Source organism: Dromiciops gliroides, chromosome 2 (assembly GCF_019393635.1).
Source record: "Dromiciops gliroides isolate mDroGli1 chromosome 2, mDroGli1.pri, whole genome shotgun sequence".
NCBI classification, from domain to species: domain Eukaryota; kingdom Metazoa; phylum Chordata; class Mammalia; order Microbiotheria; family Microbiotheriidae; genus Dromiciops; species Dromiciops gliroides.
In genome coordinates this window covers 53169264-53186383 of record NC_057862.1, presented here as the reverse complement: position 1 = coordinate 53186383, position 17120 = coordinate 53169264, and the positions used below count along the sequence as shown (strand labels likewise).

At 39.8% G+C, this 17120-nt stretch overlaps 1 protein-coding gene across 4 annotated transcripts in view; it reads left to right on the top strand.

The window, feature by feature from the left end:
- The first annotated feature begins 665 nt into the window (after positions 1 to 665).
- Positions 666 to 17120, top strand: part of P4HA1 (prolyl 4-hydroxylase subunit alpha 1) — a 63741-nt gene continuing 47286 nt past the window's right edge. For all 4 annotated transcript variants that reach the window (XM_043985192.1, XM_043985190.1, XM_043985193.1 and 1 more), the window contains exon 1: positions 666 to 769. The gene's annotated coding sequence lies outside the window, so the exon portion shown is untranslated. The remainder of the gene's footprint in view (positions 770 to 17120) is intronic.

The following is a 17120-nucleotide window of genomic DNA, read 5'->3' as shown; positions in this document are numbered from 1 at the left end:
TTACTGCCGGGCAAACTGAGGCAGGCAGAGGATAAATGACGTGCCCAGAGTCTCGCGGATACGACCCTTTCCGAGATGACTGGAGGGAGGGGCAAACAAGACAGGAGGAGTGAGCCTGAAACACTGGGGTCGGGGGGTCATCCACCCCCCTTTCGAAATCCCGGTCCTCTACCTCTTTCCCCCTCCCCCTTCTTTCTAGCATCCTTTCCAGCTTTTTTCTTCCTTTCACTTAGGCAAAAGGGACCCACAGGCGTGGCCCGAGGCGGTTGGTGGACCTTCCACTAAAGGAAAACCTCGGGAGCTTAAATTGGAATTAAAGGCGGCGATGTGGGAGAGTCCCTGAATTCCGCCTAACTCAAGGGGTAGCGGCGGAAGCCTAGCGCACGCGCACTGACATCCCCACTTGGGATCCAGCCCCGCCTCTCTCCAAAAGAGTCTCCGACTCTCCTCCTACTTTCCTCGGCTGGCTGTCTGGGATGGGCCAGCTGGCCAAGGCGCAGGCGCACCAAGTTGCTGGTGTGATCTAGCTCACGTAGAGCGGAGTCCAGCTTGGAAGCTGGAGTGCTAGTTCCCGCCCCCGCCCTCGCGGTGAAGGGGCGGGGCGGGCTCGCGCGCCGCTGGAGGCTATAAAAGGACTTACGGGCTCCCTCTATCGCTCAGTCGGGCCGCTGCCAGCTGGAGGAGAGAGAGTCCTCTAGTTTACGGGCAAAGCAGGGTGTGCGCAAGAGGTGGGGGCGGGCGAACGGCTTCTACCCCACTGCCTACCCAGGTGAGAGGCGCCTCGCTGTCAGCAGTCTCCAGGGCCTTGCGGAAGCCCGGCGCCCCCTCTCCTCTCCGACTCAACTGGGCTGGGGGTGGGATGGGCAAGTGTGTGTGGGGGGGTCTTCCCTGTTTACCATCATCCCCTGTTGTTCTCCTCTATCCGCAGCCGCTCAGGGGGATTATGCTCTCCTGGAACCCCAGTTTCGTGGGCTCTCCTTGTTTCCTTTTCTTCCTCTCCTTCCTCCTCATCCCCACTTTTCTCCTCTCTCCACCTCATCATCATTTACTTTTCCCTTCTCTTCCCTCCCTCTCCCCCTGCGTCGCTTGAGAGCTGTCTCCCCCCACCCTCAATACGGCTTGGTCCCTCCCCCATAGCTCCCCCACCTCCACTTGGGTAGTGGAGCAGCCCGAATTCTTAAGGGATCTGGACCCACCTTCTTGAATTTTCTTTCTGGGCTTGAAATTTACTAGCCCCTTTCCCTGAGACCCCTCCCATACCTGTCCTCCCCCCTTTCCCTGGTGTGTCCCCTACTCAGGCTGGGGTGGGAGAATATGAAGGGGGACGTGGGGGGAACTGGGCGTGGATTTCTTGGCCTGCCAGGCAGATGGCTAGCATGAGACGATGGAGCGAGGGTGTCTGAAAAGTTCTGAATCGCACCCCCCCCCCTCCCCGCCGAAAACTGGAAGCCCTGCCCTGGACAGGCTCTCTCTTTGGTCTCTTGACAAGGCATCAGATCTCTGGAAATAGAAGTGTCCAGAAAAGTCCAATCTCCAACTCCTCTATTGCGCGCAGGGGCTGTAGTGAAAAATCTCAGTTGTGGAGTTTAAGTTCAGGGCCCAAGGTTTCGGGACTCCGTGCGCGCAGAGGAAATAGCCACAAGTTGACACAAGTTAGCCAGAGGAAATCTTCCTCTTTTTAAATTTCCTTCCCTCTTAGTCATCTTCTCTGAAGTGAAATCGATTTGCATTAAGTTTTTGTTAACCGTCCGGGTACGATTAAGTGTTGTGTGTATTTTAGAGATTTCATCAGTTAAATTCATCCTTTTTCATCCTTTGTTTGGGATAGTGGATAATGGAGTGGATAATGTGGCTAAAATGCTGTTAAAGGGGAGCACATTAATATTAGATTCTGTATTCTTGCTTTAAAAAAAAGTGAACAATTCACTTTTGTGGACTTGGTGGTCGCAGCAAGTCATATTTCAAAGTAATCTGGTAACAAAATGCAATAAAAAACACTTTAGCACGTTTAGGCTGGACTTGGGAATATTGTGGTCATTCTAAGTTTGTACTCTTCTTTTTTAAAGAATGGATTGTGAAATGGAGAGCCTGCTTTTAGAATTGATGTAAGAAGCCAAAGAGCGTGTGCTTTAACTTAACTGTTTCCAGTTTAAGATCCCTGTTTCTTGGAGGAGGAATGAGTGGGGGGAAGGGGAAATACGTGGCAGCAACATTCTTTCAACAACCTTTTTTGCTCACTTCACAAAAGAAAATCACTTATTTCTCTTTTATTTACACCTTTATAGGATGTGAATGTGGAAGAGCTGTTATTAAGATACCTAGTTAAGAATACCTCTCACGAGGCAGGGATGGTAGTAGTTAATATTTTTTTGGAGGGATTTTCTAGCTGTAGATTCTTAAAGGCAAAATGGGATTAAAAAAAACCCCATTCATTTACAATATACTTGATCACTCAAAAGTATGGAAAGTGCTTAAAAAATTTTTATGTCTCTCTTAATGCTTATGAGTTTTGGTTTTTAGGCATGTGTCCATAAATATGAATTTCATATTTTAAGATGGGTAACATTGTTCATTCTGGGAAATGCCCATTACACACTTTTTTTGGGGGGGGCAGGGCAGTGAGGGTTAAGTGACTTGTCCAAGGTCACACAGCTAGTAAGTGTCAAGCCATTACACACTTTTGAAAGAATATGATCAGTTTGGGTTTTTCTGGAGCATGTACTTTCTATGTGCTTTGTATTCTGAAGGCATTATAAATCACTGAGGTCAAATTTCTGCTATAGATTTGAGATTGGAAATAAAGACTTCTTAAGTTCTACAGTCTTCGCCCAGTTGACCTCTTGAACTGAGTCGAATCCTTGAAGTGTTGAAAACCAAGACTTAAATATTAAAAACAACCTACTTTTTGGTAAGAGGATTATTGCAATGACTAGTCTGTGTTATTCTGAAAAATTTATGAAAATAAAGTCTAGATTTTTGAATTATCTAAAAAATAATATTGAGAAACTTGAAGCAGAAAAACTTAATCTCACTCAACTAGAAGAAATAAGAATGCTAAGTTGATCCTGATATTTGTAATAGTAAGAATCTTTAAAATTCATTTTTGAAAATTGAAAGATAAGGAAAACCCAGAGACAGTACTATGCCATGCAGTACCTTTTATAGGAGAATTAAGTTAAATTCCTTTTATTCCAGTCCTGTGACCTAAGCTAGCGATGCTCGCTTATTCAGTAAGCATTTATTAAATGCTTACCATGTGCCATGCACTGTGCTAAGCCCTGGGGATAAAAGAAAGGCAAAAACAGCTTCTACTTTCAGGAACTCATTCTAATGTCAGAGGCAACATGCAAACAACTATTCATATACAAGATATACAGGGTAGACCAATGGAAAGTAATCTTATTGTCAAGATACTACCCATCAAGGGAGCAGCTACGTGGTACAATGGATAAAGCACCAGCCCTGGATCCAGGAGGACCTGAGTTAAATTTGGCCTCTGACACTTGACACTTTACTAGCTGTGTGACCCTGGGCAAGTCACTTAACCCTCATTGCCCCACCAAAAAACAAACAAACAAACACCTAACCCCACAAAAAAGATACGACCCATCAAGGCAGTTGGAACAAGGTTCTTGCAGGAGGTTGGGTGTTAGCTAAGACTTGAAGGAAAGCAAGGAAGTAGTAAGATGGCAGAGGTGAGGAGGGAGAGTATCTCAGGCAAGGAGTTCAAGCTAGTGAAAATGCACAGAACTAGGGACAGCTAGGTGGTGCAGTGGATAAAGCACTGGCTCTGGATTCAGGAGTACCTGAGTTCAAATCCGGCCTCAGACACTTGACACTAGCTGTGTGACCGTGGGCAAGTCACTTAACCCCAATTGCCCAGGAAAAAGAAAAGAAAAAGAAAAAAAAAAAGAAAATGCACAGAACTTAGGAGATAAGTTTTCTTAAGTGAAGGACAGCTAAGAGGGCAGTATCATTGGATCAAGTGGATGGAGGAGAGTAAAATGTGAGAAAACTGGGAGGGGAGGAAGGTGCTCAGTTATAAATGGTTTTAAAATCCAAACCGAGGATTTTATATTTGATCCTGCAGGTAATAGGGACCCACTGAAGTTTATTGAGGGGCTCGGTTTGAAGGTAAGATGATCATATCTGCTCTTTAGGAACATCATTTTGGCAGCTGAATAGAGGATAGACTGGATTGTGGAGAGTCTTGAGACAGGAAGACCAACTTAGCTTTCAAGTATTTGATTTCTGTGGAATGAAAGAGGCTCGTTTTACTAAAAAAAGTTGATTATTCATTGAAATGGAAATATGGTTCTGTTATTAAAACAAAGCCTTGGGGGATATAACACTTAGAAAATATTAGAGTATTCTTTTGGAATTTCTGTACATCACATAATTTTCCTTTCTTGAAAACTGAATTGGGCAATTGGCTGCCCAGTACTGGTAGTCTGTTTAGAACTTGATGGGCAGTACAAACAGACTTTTAGAAAAGGACACAGAATTGGAGGATACCCAAGAGACCAACTAATCCAAGCCATATCTGAACAAAAATTCCATCTATACATTTCCCAGCAAGTTGCCCATCCAGATGTTGCTTTAAGACCACTGATGAATATTAACCCAATAAATACAAGTGCAGCTCATTCCACTTTTGGATGGTTCTCATAGTTAGGAAGATATTCCTTATCTCAAGCTTAAATTGCCTCTCTGGAAATTCCATCCATTTCTCTTACTTATATCCTTTAGGCTAGGGCTTCTTAAATTTTTTCCACACACATCCCCTTTTTGCTTGAGAAGTTTTTACTCAACCTTTTACTGTTGCAAGATTTTTCACAACCCCCACATTCAGTTCTCCAACCCCAAAGCCACAGTTTAAGAAGCTAGGCTCTAGCTAACATGATCTCCCTAAGTCTTTGCTTCAGTTCCATCAATATCCATAGACCTGGTCAGACCCCATTTAAGAATTCCTGCTCTGAAGCTTCTTTCTGTTTTCTAAGCTAAATATTCCCAGTTCCTTTAAATGGGACATTATTAACATTTACCAATTGGTAAATTCCCTGCCCTGTGAGAGACTCCTTTATATAATTCAATCCAACAGATATTTATTAAGCATCTGCTGTGTGCCTGGTACTGTGCCTGGTCCTAGGGATACAAACAGAAATGAAAACTGTTCCTTCCCATCCCTCAAGTATAAATTACTAGAGGGAGAAGGAAGGAAGAAAATGTCCACAGATTAAAGCCTTCAGTAGGGAAGAGTTCTCATACTTGAGGAATTGGGAAGAACCTCTTGTAGGAGATGACCTTGGAGCTAACTCTAGAAGGGTTTCTAGGCAAAGGGGAAAGCTCATGCAGACACGCCAAGGTAGGATATGAAGTATCATATGTGAGGAATATCACATAGGTTAGTTTGGCTGGAACATGGCAGGTATAATAGGATGCTCCTTGATAAGGCACACACATGTAATCTGGAAAGATAGTCTGGACCTGGGTTGTAAAAATACCAGAGAAGTTTATAGTGTATCCTAGAGTCAATAGGAAGCTATTGGAGCTTCTTGAGTTCGGAAGTAACATAGCTAGACCTGTGTTTTAGGAATAGTTGTATGTATTGCAGAGGGGAGAGGCCAGGTGCAGGAAAATGAGTCAGTCTGTATTGTAGTAGTTCAGGTTAGAGAAGTGGTAAGGACTTGAACTAGACTGGTGGTGAGTGGTGAGAAGGGGATGGATGGGAAACATGCCATCTTGTAGTGGTGGAATTGATAAGACTTGGCTCTTGTGTGTAAAAATTGAGTGAAGAGCTGAGCATGACTCCTAGATTATGAATTTAGGTAAAGAATGGTGGTGCCCTCAACGGAAACAGAGATGTTAGAAAGAGAGGTGAGGTGGTGTGTGTGTGTGTGTGTGTGTGTGTGTGTGTGTGTGTGTGTGTGTGTGATGTTAACTGGAACATAACCTGAGATAACCTATGGGATGGGCTAAGATGTCTAGCTCCAGTCAGTGACTTGGAGCTGAGGAGAAAAATGAGGACCAGAGGTAGATTTGGGAATTAACTGCATAGGGATGGTAGTTGAACCCATCGGAGCTGGTGAGATCACCCAAAAAGTATATAAAGAGAAGAGGACTCAGAAGGGTAGACTAGAAGTCCAGAAAAGGGGTGGAAAGGGTGATATGTAACGGAGCCTGAGAAAGTAGGACAAGAACCAGGAGCCAAGGTAGAGAGTATCCAGAATGGATGGTCAACAGTATCAAATGCTACAGAGAGGTCCCAAAGGATGGCTGGGAAAAGGTTGTTGGATTTCTCAATAAAGAGATCATTAGTGAACTTGGAGAGAGAGGTTATTCAAGTGGTGCAGTCCAAAGCCAGATTGCAAGAGATTGAGAGGTTAGTGGGAGATGGGAAAGTAGAGACAAGTGTATACAGCTTTTTCTAGGAAGGGAGATAGGGCATAGCTTGAGGATATAACAGAATCAAGTGAAGGTTTTTTAAGGATGGGAGAGATCTGGGCATGTTTATAGATCCTAGGGGAGAAACTGATGGAATAAGGAAAGCTTGAAAATTAGGGAGAGAGAGGGGATGAATAAAGGGTCAAATCCCAGAGAAGAGAATGGAATGTAAGCCAAAGTAAGTAGAAGAGTTGGCCTTGGCAAGGGAATTTGAAGTGTAAAATTGGGAGCTTGTAATAAATGGCCTTAGTTTTGTTTTCAGTAAAGTGTCAGTCAAGATCCTCTGTTGAGAAGAATGTTATATATTTAGTGTGAGGGGAGATTTGGAATAGTGAAGGGAGGCAAGGGAATAAGCATTTGTTAAGTGCCTACTATGTATCAGGCACTGTGTGAAGAACTTTTCAAATATTATCTTATTTGCTACATATAACAACCCCATGAGGTAGGTGCTATTATTCTCCTCATTTTATAGTTGAGGAAACTGAGGCAGACAGAAGTTAAATGTCTTGCCTAGGGCCACAGAGTTAGAAAGTCTCTGGGAATGAATTTGAACTCGAATCTTCCTGAGTCCAGACCCAGTACTCTATCTACTTTGACATGTAGCTGCCTAGCTGGAATGGATACTGGGAAATACAAAAACAAAATAAATGGAGAACAACAGGACATACAGAGTAGATAACCAATTTAGCAGACCTAGTCAGTATGCTTGTGTGATGTTTATTAGTGATATTTAGTAGTAGGCAAGTAGAACCAAGTAATTCAGGGTCAGATTTGGGAAAAGGAAGAGCTAAATTGCCTTTAATATCTGCAGATACAGGAAAATTTCATCACCAAATAAGGGTAAGAGATAGAGAAGATCACAGAAGATAAAATTCATTATATTTCTTATTTAAAGCTAAAAAGAGCTTTTGCACAAACAAAACATGCAGCTAAAATTTGAAGAGAAAAGATATTGATGTTACTTCATTGTCTATGGTACCTTTTAGCAAGGTATAGTTTCCTTCATTATAATTAGATCTGTTTTTGCTTTTGCTTTGTCTTAAATCAGGATTGCTACCCCTGCTTTTTTTACTTCAACTGAAGCATAATATATTCTTCTCCAACCTTTTACCTTTACTCTGAGTGTATCTCTCTGCTTCAAATGTGTTTCTTCTAAATAACTATTGTAGGAGTCTGGTTTTTAATTCACTCTGCTATTCATTTCTGCTTTATGGGAGAGTTCATCCCATTTACATTCATGGTTATCCCTCTATCCTATTTTCTCCCTTATTTATTTATCCTTATTTCTCCTTTCACTCCGTTTCTCCTCACTAGCATTTTGCTTCTGACCTTTGTCTCCCTCAATCTGCCCTCCCATTTATCAGCCTTTTCCCCTTTTCTTTCCCCTTTCCTCTCCTACTTCTGCCCTCCCTTCTAACAGTGCTCCTCTTTTCCCCTTCCCCTTGTACTTCCCTAAATAAGATAAATTTATTTATCCAAATGAGTGTGTATATTACTCCCTCTCTGATCCAAATCCAATGAGAGTAAGGTTGAAACAATGCTCACCCCTCCCTTCTTTCCCTCTATTGTAATAAGTCTTTTGTTCCCTTCATGTGATATTATTTACCCCATTCCACCTTCCCTTTCCTTTTCTCTCCATATACTCCTTTTTCTTACTCCTTAATTTTTTTTATATCACATCAAAGTCAATTTATACCTTTACCCTCTATGTATACTCTTATCAGCCCAAATAGAGATACGGTTCTCAAGAGTTACAAGTATTATCTTCCCATGTAGGGATGTAAATAGTTTAACCTTATTGAATAACTTGTTGTTTTTTTTCCTGTTTAGAGAAAAGATAGCTTAAAAAATCTTTGTAGCAAATTTCTCTGATAAAGGTTTCACATCCCAGATCTATGAAGAACTGATTGAATTTTATAAGACTTAAGTACCATTCCCCACTAGATAAATGGTCGAAGGATAGGAATAAGCATTTTTCAAAGGAGAACTCCAAAGTGTCAAAAACCATTTAAGAATGCTCTAAAATCACTAATAGAGAAATATAAATTAAAGCAGCTCTTAGGGTCCATCACATACCCAACAGTTTGGCAAAGATGACAAAAGAGAAAAAGGAGAGCCTACAGGAGAGGCTACAGGAATATTAAATTACAAAGTTGTGAATTGGTCCAGAAAGACAAAACGCACGTACAGAAATATTTGTAGCAGTTCCTTTTGAAGTAGCCCCAAACTGAAAACGTTCCCCTATTGGGGAATGACTAAACAGACTATGGCGAATGAATATAATGGAATATACTATAAGAAATGATGAAATGACGTTTGGAGGAAACTGGGAAGACAGTTATGAAATGAACAGAACCAGAAGAACATTTTATACAGTGACAACAATGTTGTAAAGAAAAACAACTTTGGGGGGCAGCCAGGTGGTGCAGTGGATAGAGCACCGGCCCTGGAGTCAGGAGAACCTGAGTTCAAATCCGGCCTCAGACACTTGACACTTACTAGCTGTGTAACCCTCATTGCCCCACAAAACCCCAAAACCCCAAAAAACAACTTTGAAACACTTTAGGACTTTGATCAGTGAAATGAATGATAAACTATCATACTTCTAGAGGGGTGAAGATGAACCCAATTGCTCACCTCCTGCTAGAAAAGTGATGGATCTAATGCATAATGATACATACATTTTTGGAAATCACCAGTATGGAAATTTGTTTTGTTAGAAGAAGTACATTTTTATGAGGGTTTTCTTTCTTTTATTCAGTGGGGGGTGTGTGTGGGAGGGAGAGATAATATAAAATAATTTTTGTTTTAAAGGAAGGGATGAGCTAAACTACGACAAGGGGGCAAGAATTCAAGAAAGAGGACAGTGTAAGGTTGAACTTGTTGGAAAGTGAATTCAGAGCCAGGGGTCTTGATGTGGGAAAGCCACCATGACCCATGGTGCTTTCTTTGCTGTGTGGGAGCTCCCTGAGGGGATACCCATCACAACCTGCAGTCTTAAAGAGTTGCCTGAATTTGAGAGAAACTGTGGCTTTTCCAATGTCTCACAGCCAGTCACATAGTCAGAGGTGGGATTTGAACACACTTCTTGGCTCTTAAGTCCCGGACTCTATCCACTTACTATCATACTACTTATCTTGAATAAATGGTAATTCTGATATGACTAGTACTGGGAATGAAGTCAGAGATTTGGTTGATTATAGAAAGCTATTTTAGGTTGCTGGAAAACTCTTAGTATCGAGGAGTGAATTCATTGGAACATGTCAGACTATACAACAGAGAAAAATCCACACTGCCTTCCCAACCCAGATAGCAGCCTGGCCTCCTCCCTGAACACTGCTCTTTCCAAGAGCTATCATAAATAGAACATTAAATCTGGCATCAGTGGATGTGGGGGTCTTGTCTTGGTTGTGCTGTGTGACCTTGCATAACTCACTTAATTTCTCTGATACTCACTTTTCTCTTAAGAATGCTAGGGGCAGCTAGGTGGCACAGTGGATAAAGTACTGGCCTTAGATTCAGGAGGACCTGAGTTCAAATATGGCCATAGACACTTGCCCTACCGAAAAAAAAAAAAGATAGGAATACTACCTGGACTACCTACCTGAGAGCCACTGTGAGTATTAAATAGATAATGCATGTAAAATACACCTAAAACTGACCAAGTGCCAAACAAATGTGAACTAAATGAAATTCTAGCCTCCTCCTCTGCATTGCCCTTACCTATCCCCTTTCAAATTCTCCCCAGCCTTGAAGGCCCAGATCAGAGCTCCCGTCTCCCTCCTCCCCCACCACTACCAATGGCTATTCCCCTCTTTCTTCATCTTTGCTAATTTTCATGGTGTAAAGTCAAATTGTGCTTTCTGTTTTAGCAAACTCCTCATGCCACATTTGTTTTCTGAAAACAAAGTATATATACTCCACAGTGTGATTTCCCCCCACCCCCACACACACTGTTATCCTAAAGTTCTTGTTGGCTATTATTATTGCCTGAAAGAATATTACTTTTAATTGTTCTTGTCTAATTTTATATATGCATACTTTTTTTCTAGGTCTATTTTTCTTATTACTAAAAATATCAGGAATCATTGACAAACTTTTAATGAATCTTAACAAATTGGAGAGTTGGGTAGGAGGAGAGATACTTGGAATTTGAGGTTCTCTGTCCTGTATGGGAAAACCAAATGACATTTTCTCCTAAAGCTTGTGAAATGTGTGAAGTCCCACAAATATTGTGTGAAGATCTTAAATGTAAGGTGTGTAGCTGTAGCCTACTGTTACAAAAGGACTGACACATTTTTCTGTTATAGCAGTGGATAAATAGAATCAATTTCTTCTTTCTCAGATATCCCCTCCACTCTACATTTATTTGGAAATCCTACCTGGGTTAAGGGAACCTGACCTTTTTTGTCCTAGTTAAAACAGATCACTGAGTAAAAATAGTTGGCTTATTCCAGATGTGAACCCAAATTCCATCTTGAGTTCTTCCCTAAATGGATTAAAATCACTTTTAAATTCTGTTTGCTGTTTGAAACTAAACATTTGTTAGACCTTTTAGCCAAATAAGAGGTTGGAGTATTTTAAAACAATATTGAAGAAACACTTTATTGTGATATGGAGCTAGGGAGGAAGGAGAACAAAACTGGAATGTGTGCAATTATTTTTGTGAAAATGTAGTAACTTTTTAGTTATAAGTTTAAAGTCAAGGTTCCTCTGCAAGGTTGAGGGTGGCGAGGATAGTGGAAAGCATTTACCTGGTGTTTCTATCCCTCTTGAGACATTTTCTTTTATTTAAATAATTTGCATTGCTATCTTTTGTTTTGATATCATCTCAGTGTTCCCTTCTGTCCCCTTCTCTCTTCCAGCTCATTTGACAAAAAAATTTTTTAAGAAAAAAGATGAAGAGAACCTCCCCCCACCAAATACCCCAACAATACATTGTGGAAAAAACCTGGCATATATGTGTGTGTGTGTGTGTGTATATACATACATATATCTAGATAGATCTAGATAGATATCTCTATAGATCTATATAGATATACACAGGTGTTTTATGTGTGTGTATATACATGCACATATATGCTATATATCCATCCATCCATCCATCCATTTATCTATAGTTCAGTATCTCTGAACTCTCCCCATACCCCCCTTTGAGGTAGTTGGGGGGTAGGGAGAAATGTCATATCTTCTCCTTGGGGCTAAGTCAGTTCTTCATAATTTTGCAGCATTCATTTTCCATTTCCATTTCCATTGTTATAGTCACTGAAATGTCCAAGGGTAAAGACAAAGCTTCTGGAGAGCCTTCAAGACATAGCCCATTGGAACTGCTGGGATTCCTGAACCCTACTCTTTGGGATCTTGACTAATCTGCTTTTACAGATATTGTCCAGTTGGATCTACCTTCTGTCTTTATTGCTTAATAATAGCTTTTACCTCTTTAGCATGTTAGGATTATAAAGTAATTTCATGTACATGATTTCATTTGTTCTTCCTATCCAACCTGTGAGGTAGGTAGTAGAGGTCTCCATCCTTCTATAGGTAACAAAACTTGGATCAAAGATGACAGGTGACTAGCCCAAGTTAAGAAGTCTAGATTTGAACCTGGCTCTGTTGGCTCTTCCTCTGGTGCTTTATTCAGTGATACCAAAGCAGTCAGAAAACAGAAAGTAGGGTGGTTGGGTGTTTAATTAAATGAACATTTTATTAAAAGCCTGTTTTCAAGAAATTTACAATTTGAGGGAGAGAATTTTTGACCCTGAATAGCCAGGAAAAATGGCCTTCCCTTGTTGTTTCAGAGAGAAAGCTGACCCTTCTGTTTTTGCCTCAGATGTGTGCATTGTATTTTTGAAGTAAAATAAAAAAGCAAGGTATTTGCGTAGGCAAGAGGGCATTGCCAGCTCTATTAGTATTAATCCACATTTGACTTAGAATATCTGCTACATGATTGTGGCAATTGCGATAACACACCTTAATGGGTTAAAACAGATGCTTGAATTAATGTTCTTTTGGATTGTTGGAAGCTCTCAAAATTCAAGGCCGAGTACAGATGTCTGTGACAACTTACGACCGAGGATAAGAACGAGGATATGAGGAAGACCAAATTTATAAGTAGCTGTCTAAAGGGTAACTGTTGGTAGTATATTGGGTAACTGAGAGAGGACAACCTAGAAGCTATAGATTTATAATTTATAATTAAAGTTACAATGCATACAGTGGATTTTTTGATGCAACAAAAAGGTTAATGACTGTCAGAGTTTATCATACCATGTAATTTGTATTAACTCTCTTTATTTTTGAAGCGATTGCTGTGGGACAGTAGTTAGAAATTTTTTTTTGAAAATTCTTTTCTTGCAAGAAATTTGTTTTTAAAACAGACTAATATTTACCAAATTCTATGTTCTAGTAATTCAATGAATATCTTGTACTACCAGTTCAATGAATCCTGATGATTCAAAGTTGTAAATATTTACAGTATAGTAGAACTGGTTTGAAATCTGTGCCCAGGCTTTATTGATCCTGCTGAACATGTGGAGCAGGGCTTTCCTGGAATAAGTGTGGTAGTGAAGCTTTGTGTTTGCATCAATAATCCTCTTCCACTTAAGGCTTACCTGAGTTTCCCAAGAGTCTTTGCTACTACTATTCAAAGCCAACATTTAAACCCTTAATATCCTAATAGGATGTTTTTTTACTTCTTGCATTTTTTTTTTCTTTGCAGAGCAATGGGGGTTAAGTGACTTTCCCAGGGTCACACAGCTAGTAAATGTCAAGTGTCTGAATCTGGATTTGAACTCAGGTCCTCCTGAATCCAGGGCCAGTACTTTATCCACTGTGCCACCTAGCTGCCCCCACTTCTTGCAATTTTGACGTTTGTGATTTTTGAAGTAAGGCGTGCTTTGGGAATGTGTTCTGAGAGATGCATCTATTTTTTTCCATCTTAATATAAAAACACATTTCAATTGTATTTTAATAGTTCAATGGGTATGTGGAAGAGAAAGTAAGTATTTGTGCCACAACCGACCAGATCTCTTAAGGATCTTCTGGGGGTTCTTGGATCTCAGATTTTATAAGGTATTATTTTACATAAGATCATTAGCAGAGTGAGACAGGACAAATAGAAGTGAAGGACTGGTGGTGGTAGTGCTAATAATAGTTTGCATTGATATAACAACATTAAGGCTTAGAAAAGCCTTTCATCATCACAACCCTTTGGGGAAAGTAACGTTCATTATTACTGTTATACAATTTTCTGTAGTGATTTAGAATTCGTAAAGCATTTTATATCTTTTGAGCCTCACAACCCTATGAGGTAGGCACTCACTACAGGTGATGATATGCCCATTGTACAAGTGAGGAATTTAAGGTTCGGATGTTAAATCTTTTTCACATGGCCATGACAGCCTGTGTCAGAACAGAACAGGAACCCAGATCAGGTATTCCTGACTCCACCCCTGGCACTTTTACCACTGTGCTCCCACTGAACAGTAAATTTCATCCTCATTTCAGGAATGAGGTACTTGCCCATGATCAGCTAGCTAGTGAATGTCAGCAGGGATTGAAGTCAGTGGTTTAGACAGGCAACAGGGCAAAGATGGTAGGGTTGGCCTCTCTGTAAACAGTGACTTAGCAAGTGATAGAATCTTTTAGGTATTAGAATATTGAAGGAGAACACTTGAAATAAGCTTGTTGTAGGTATTCTCGCAAATTATATAGTTCAGGATTTCATGTGTGGATCAGAGGCGGCAGAAATCTTGAAAACCCTGCATAAACTTAAATTCTAACCACATCTCTCAAAACTGTGGCTTAGAGGAGAACTTTTGACTAAAGGGGTGGAAGAGATTACAAAATAGATAATTTCATTTACATGATATTGAAAAGTTTTGCATAAACTCTATGCAGCTAGGATAAGGGAAACTGCCAATTTGAAAATCTTTGGAACTGATATTTTAAAAGTATATGTGGAATTAATATATTTCTGTTAAGGGTCTACACCTTGTATATAAGAAATTATTACAAATATATGAATTAATGAATAAATGATAATATACACACACATATGAACAAACAGTTCTTAATAGAAATGTTATAAACTTTTGACCACAAGTTTGCTCCAAATATGAGAGAAATGCAAATAAAACTCTGACATTTCACCTTACATTCAGCAAATTGGGAAAAATGACAAAAGGTAAAAATATTCTATATGAGAGAGACTGTGGAAAGATAGACTGTTGGTGGAATTGGTCCAACAATTCTGGAAAGCAATTTGGAATTATACTAAAAAAATAACTTTAGTGCCCATAGCCTTTGACTTAGAGAAGACTTCTCTCTAGCTATATGTACTAGGGAGGTAAAAGGGGGAAAGGTCCCATATACATCAAAATATTCATAGCACTTTTTGTTGGAGCATATCCTTGGAAACTAGGGGGAATGTCTGTTGATGACTAAACAAATTTTGGTACATGACTACTGTGCTACAAGAAACAACAAATATGAAGAAGTCAGAAAAGCTTGAACTGATGAACAGAATGATATAAGTAGAATCAGGACAATGAATACAGTTAAAACAATGTATATAAAAAAACAATAAAATGAAACTGAATGTTGCATGGTTAAAATGACCAAATTGGTCCTTGAAGAGGAGAAAAACTTGCCTCCTTTTCTTGATTGAACAGGTGGTGGCATAATGAATGTAGAAAAATTGTTAATATTGTTAGGCAAGATAATAGATGGTTAGTTTGAATTTTTTTCTTTCATGTTTTTTCTTTCTTTCTTTCTTTCTTTTGGTGGGGCAACGAAGGGTTAATTGACTTGCCCAAGGTCACACAGCCAGTAAGTGTCAAGTGTCTGGGGCCGGATTTGAACCCAGGTTCTCCTGAGTCCAGGGTGGGTACTTTATCCACTGTGCCACCTAGCTGCCCCTGATGTTTTTCATCTTTTTATGATGAAAGGCAGGCTGTGTGTGGGGGGGGGGGAGGGAGTTGGTAAAGAGTAGTATCTGGAGATATACTGGGAAAAGAATGTAATATGAAGACAAAAGACAAAAATAAAATTTTTTAAAAGCAAAAAGAAAAATAAGATGAAATTAAATAAATGGTATTATCATGTCTGGGAATATCTAAACTTTTTCCTGAAAAGAAAAACTTTACTAAATTTTTATGATTAGATTTCTGTTACTAGAAGGAAAAATTGTTCCTTTATAAACATTATTAAATTAAAAGCAGATAATTGAAGAAGTCCTATTTGAGCAATACCGAGAAAATTCTAGACTCCTTGGTCAGTCCAAGACTTGAGAAGCCTTGCACTTTGGCAGGATCCCAGGAGAGGAAGTCTGTTCATCTGTTATGTTCTAGAAGCTTTTCCCAAAGAGGCTCTGTTGTCACACAGCCAAAAGAACAGTTTTTATTTCGCTCCTCTGTGTTTTTGGAAATGTTCAGTGTACACTCGGGTGGAGACTTGAATCTTTTTTGGAATATTCAATTATGATACAAAGGATCATAGATTTAGAGATAGGAGAGACCTTCAGAATAGCCTAGTTCAACACCATCATTTCACACACAAGGAATCTGAAGCCAAGAGAGGCTAAGTTGCTTTCCAAATGTCCTAGTAGGCAGTAAGTGGCAGAATCAGGATTTGAATCCAGGTCTCCAACCCCAAATACAACATTCTTTCCATTGCGCCATGTGGTTTATTTTGCTTGAAATCACCTTTTTGAATGTTCTAGTTTGCACATTGTCCTCTGATTTCATTTTCATAGATGATTTCATTCATTGTAATAAAGCCTTTGTGATTCACTAGAAAGAATATTGGGGTCTTGTAGCTCTCCTCCAAACTTGGGATATGTCACTTTGGGCAAGTCTGTTTCCTCCTCTGCAGAAGGAGAATTTGGATTAGGTAGACTCTCAGATCCAAGTCTGTTTTTGTAGAAATCTGTGCCTTATGAGATGAGAATTGAATATTTCTGTCAGTCTACCACTGCAATGTGTATTTGGTCGTTACTATCTTAATTTCAAATAATGCAAAAAATAGCCATGAGATTTTTGTTCACATTTTTTCAGTTATTTAATACATTTATATTAGTGATTATGTGACATTTCTAATAACTAGTAAGGGAGTAGATTATACATTTAAATCTCATGTTGAAACTACTTTAAATGTGTACTAAAAATGTAACCTTTCTAGGGCTTTAAAATCCTACGATCCTGTGAAAACCCCCATTTCAATGTTTAAAATTCTTCTGCGACAAGAGGGAGTTTCTTGGGAGAGTTAAGTAGTTGTAAAAGAGAAAGGGAGATATTAAGTGTTTCAAGAGAGATCCAGAAGTGACGGTGCAGACGGAAGTCATCACATACCTTGTGATTAGGAGTAAGAGGCAAATCCTTTCCTATCTTTTTGCAATGATCTTTCATTTCTCCTCTCCCCTGATCTTTTGGTTAGTTGGGGGCAGGCACAGGAGAAGTCTCTTGTGTGTTCTGTGTTACAGAAGATGCCTTAAGCCTTGGAGAGATCTGTGACTCTGTACTTTTGACCGCTACCAGAGCAGATGCCTTTTTTTTTTTCCTTAAAAAGTTTACAAATAACAGAATTTCAGAGTCAGGGTGGAAGTTAGGGCCAAAAAGCACAAGCCATTCATAAAAATGAATCCCTTCTATGCCAGACCCAACAAGTAGCTTTCAAGT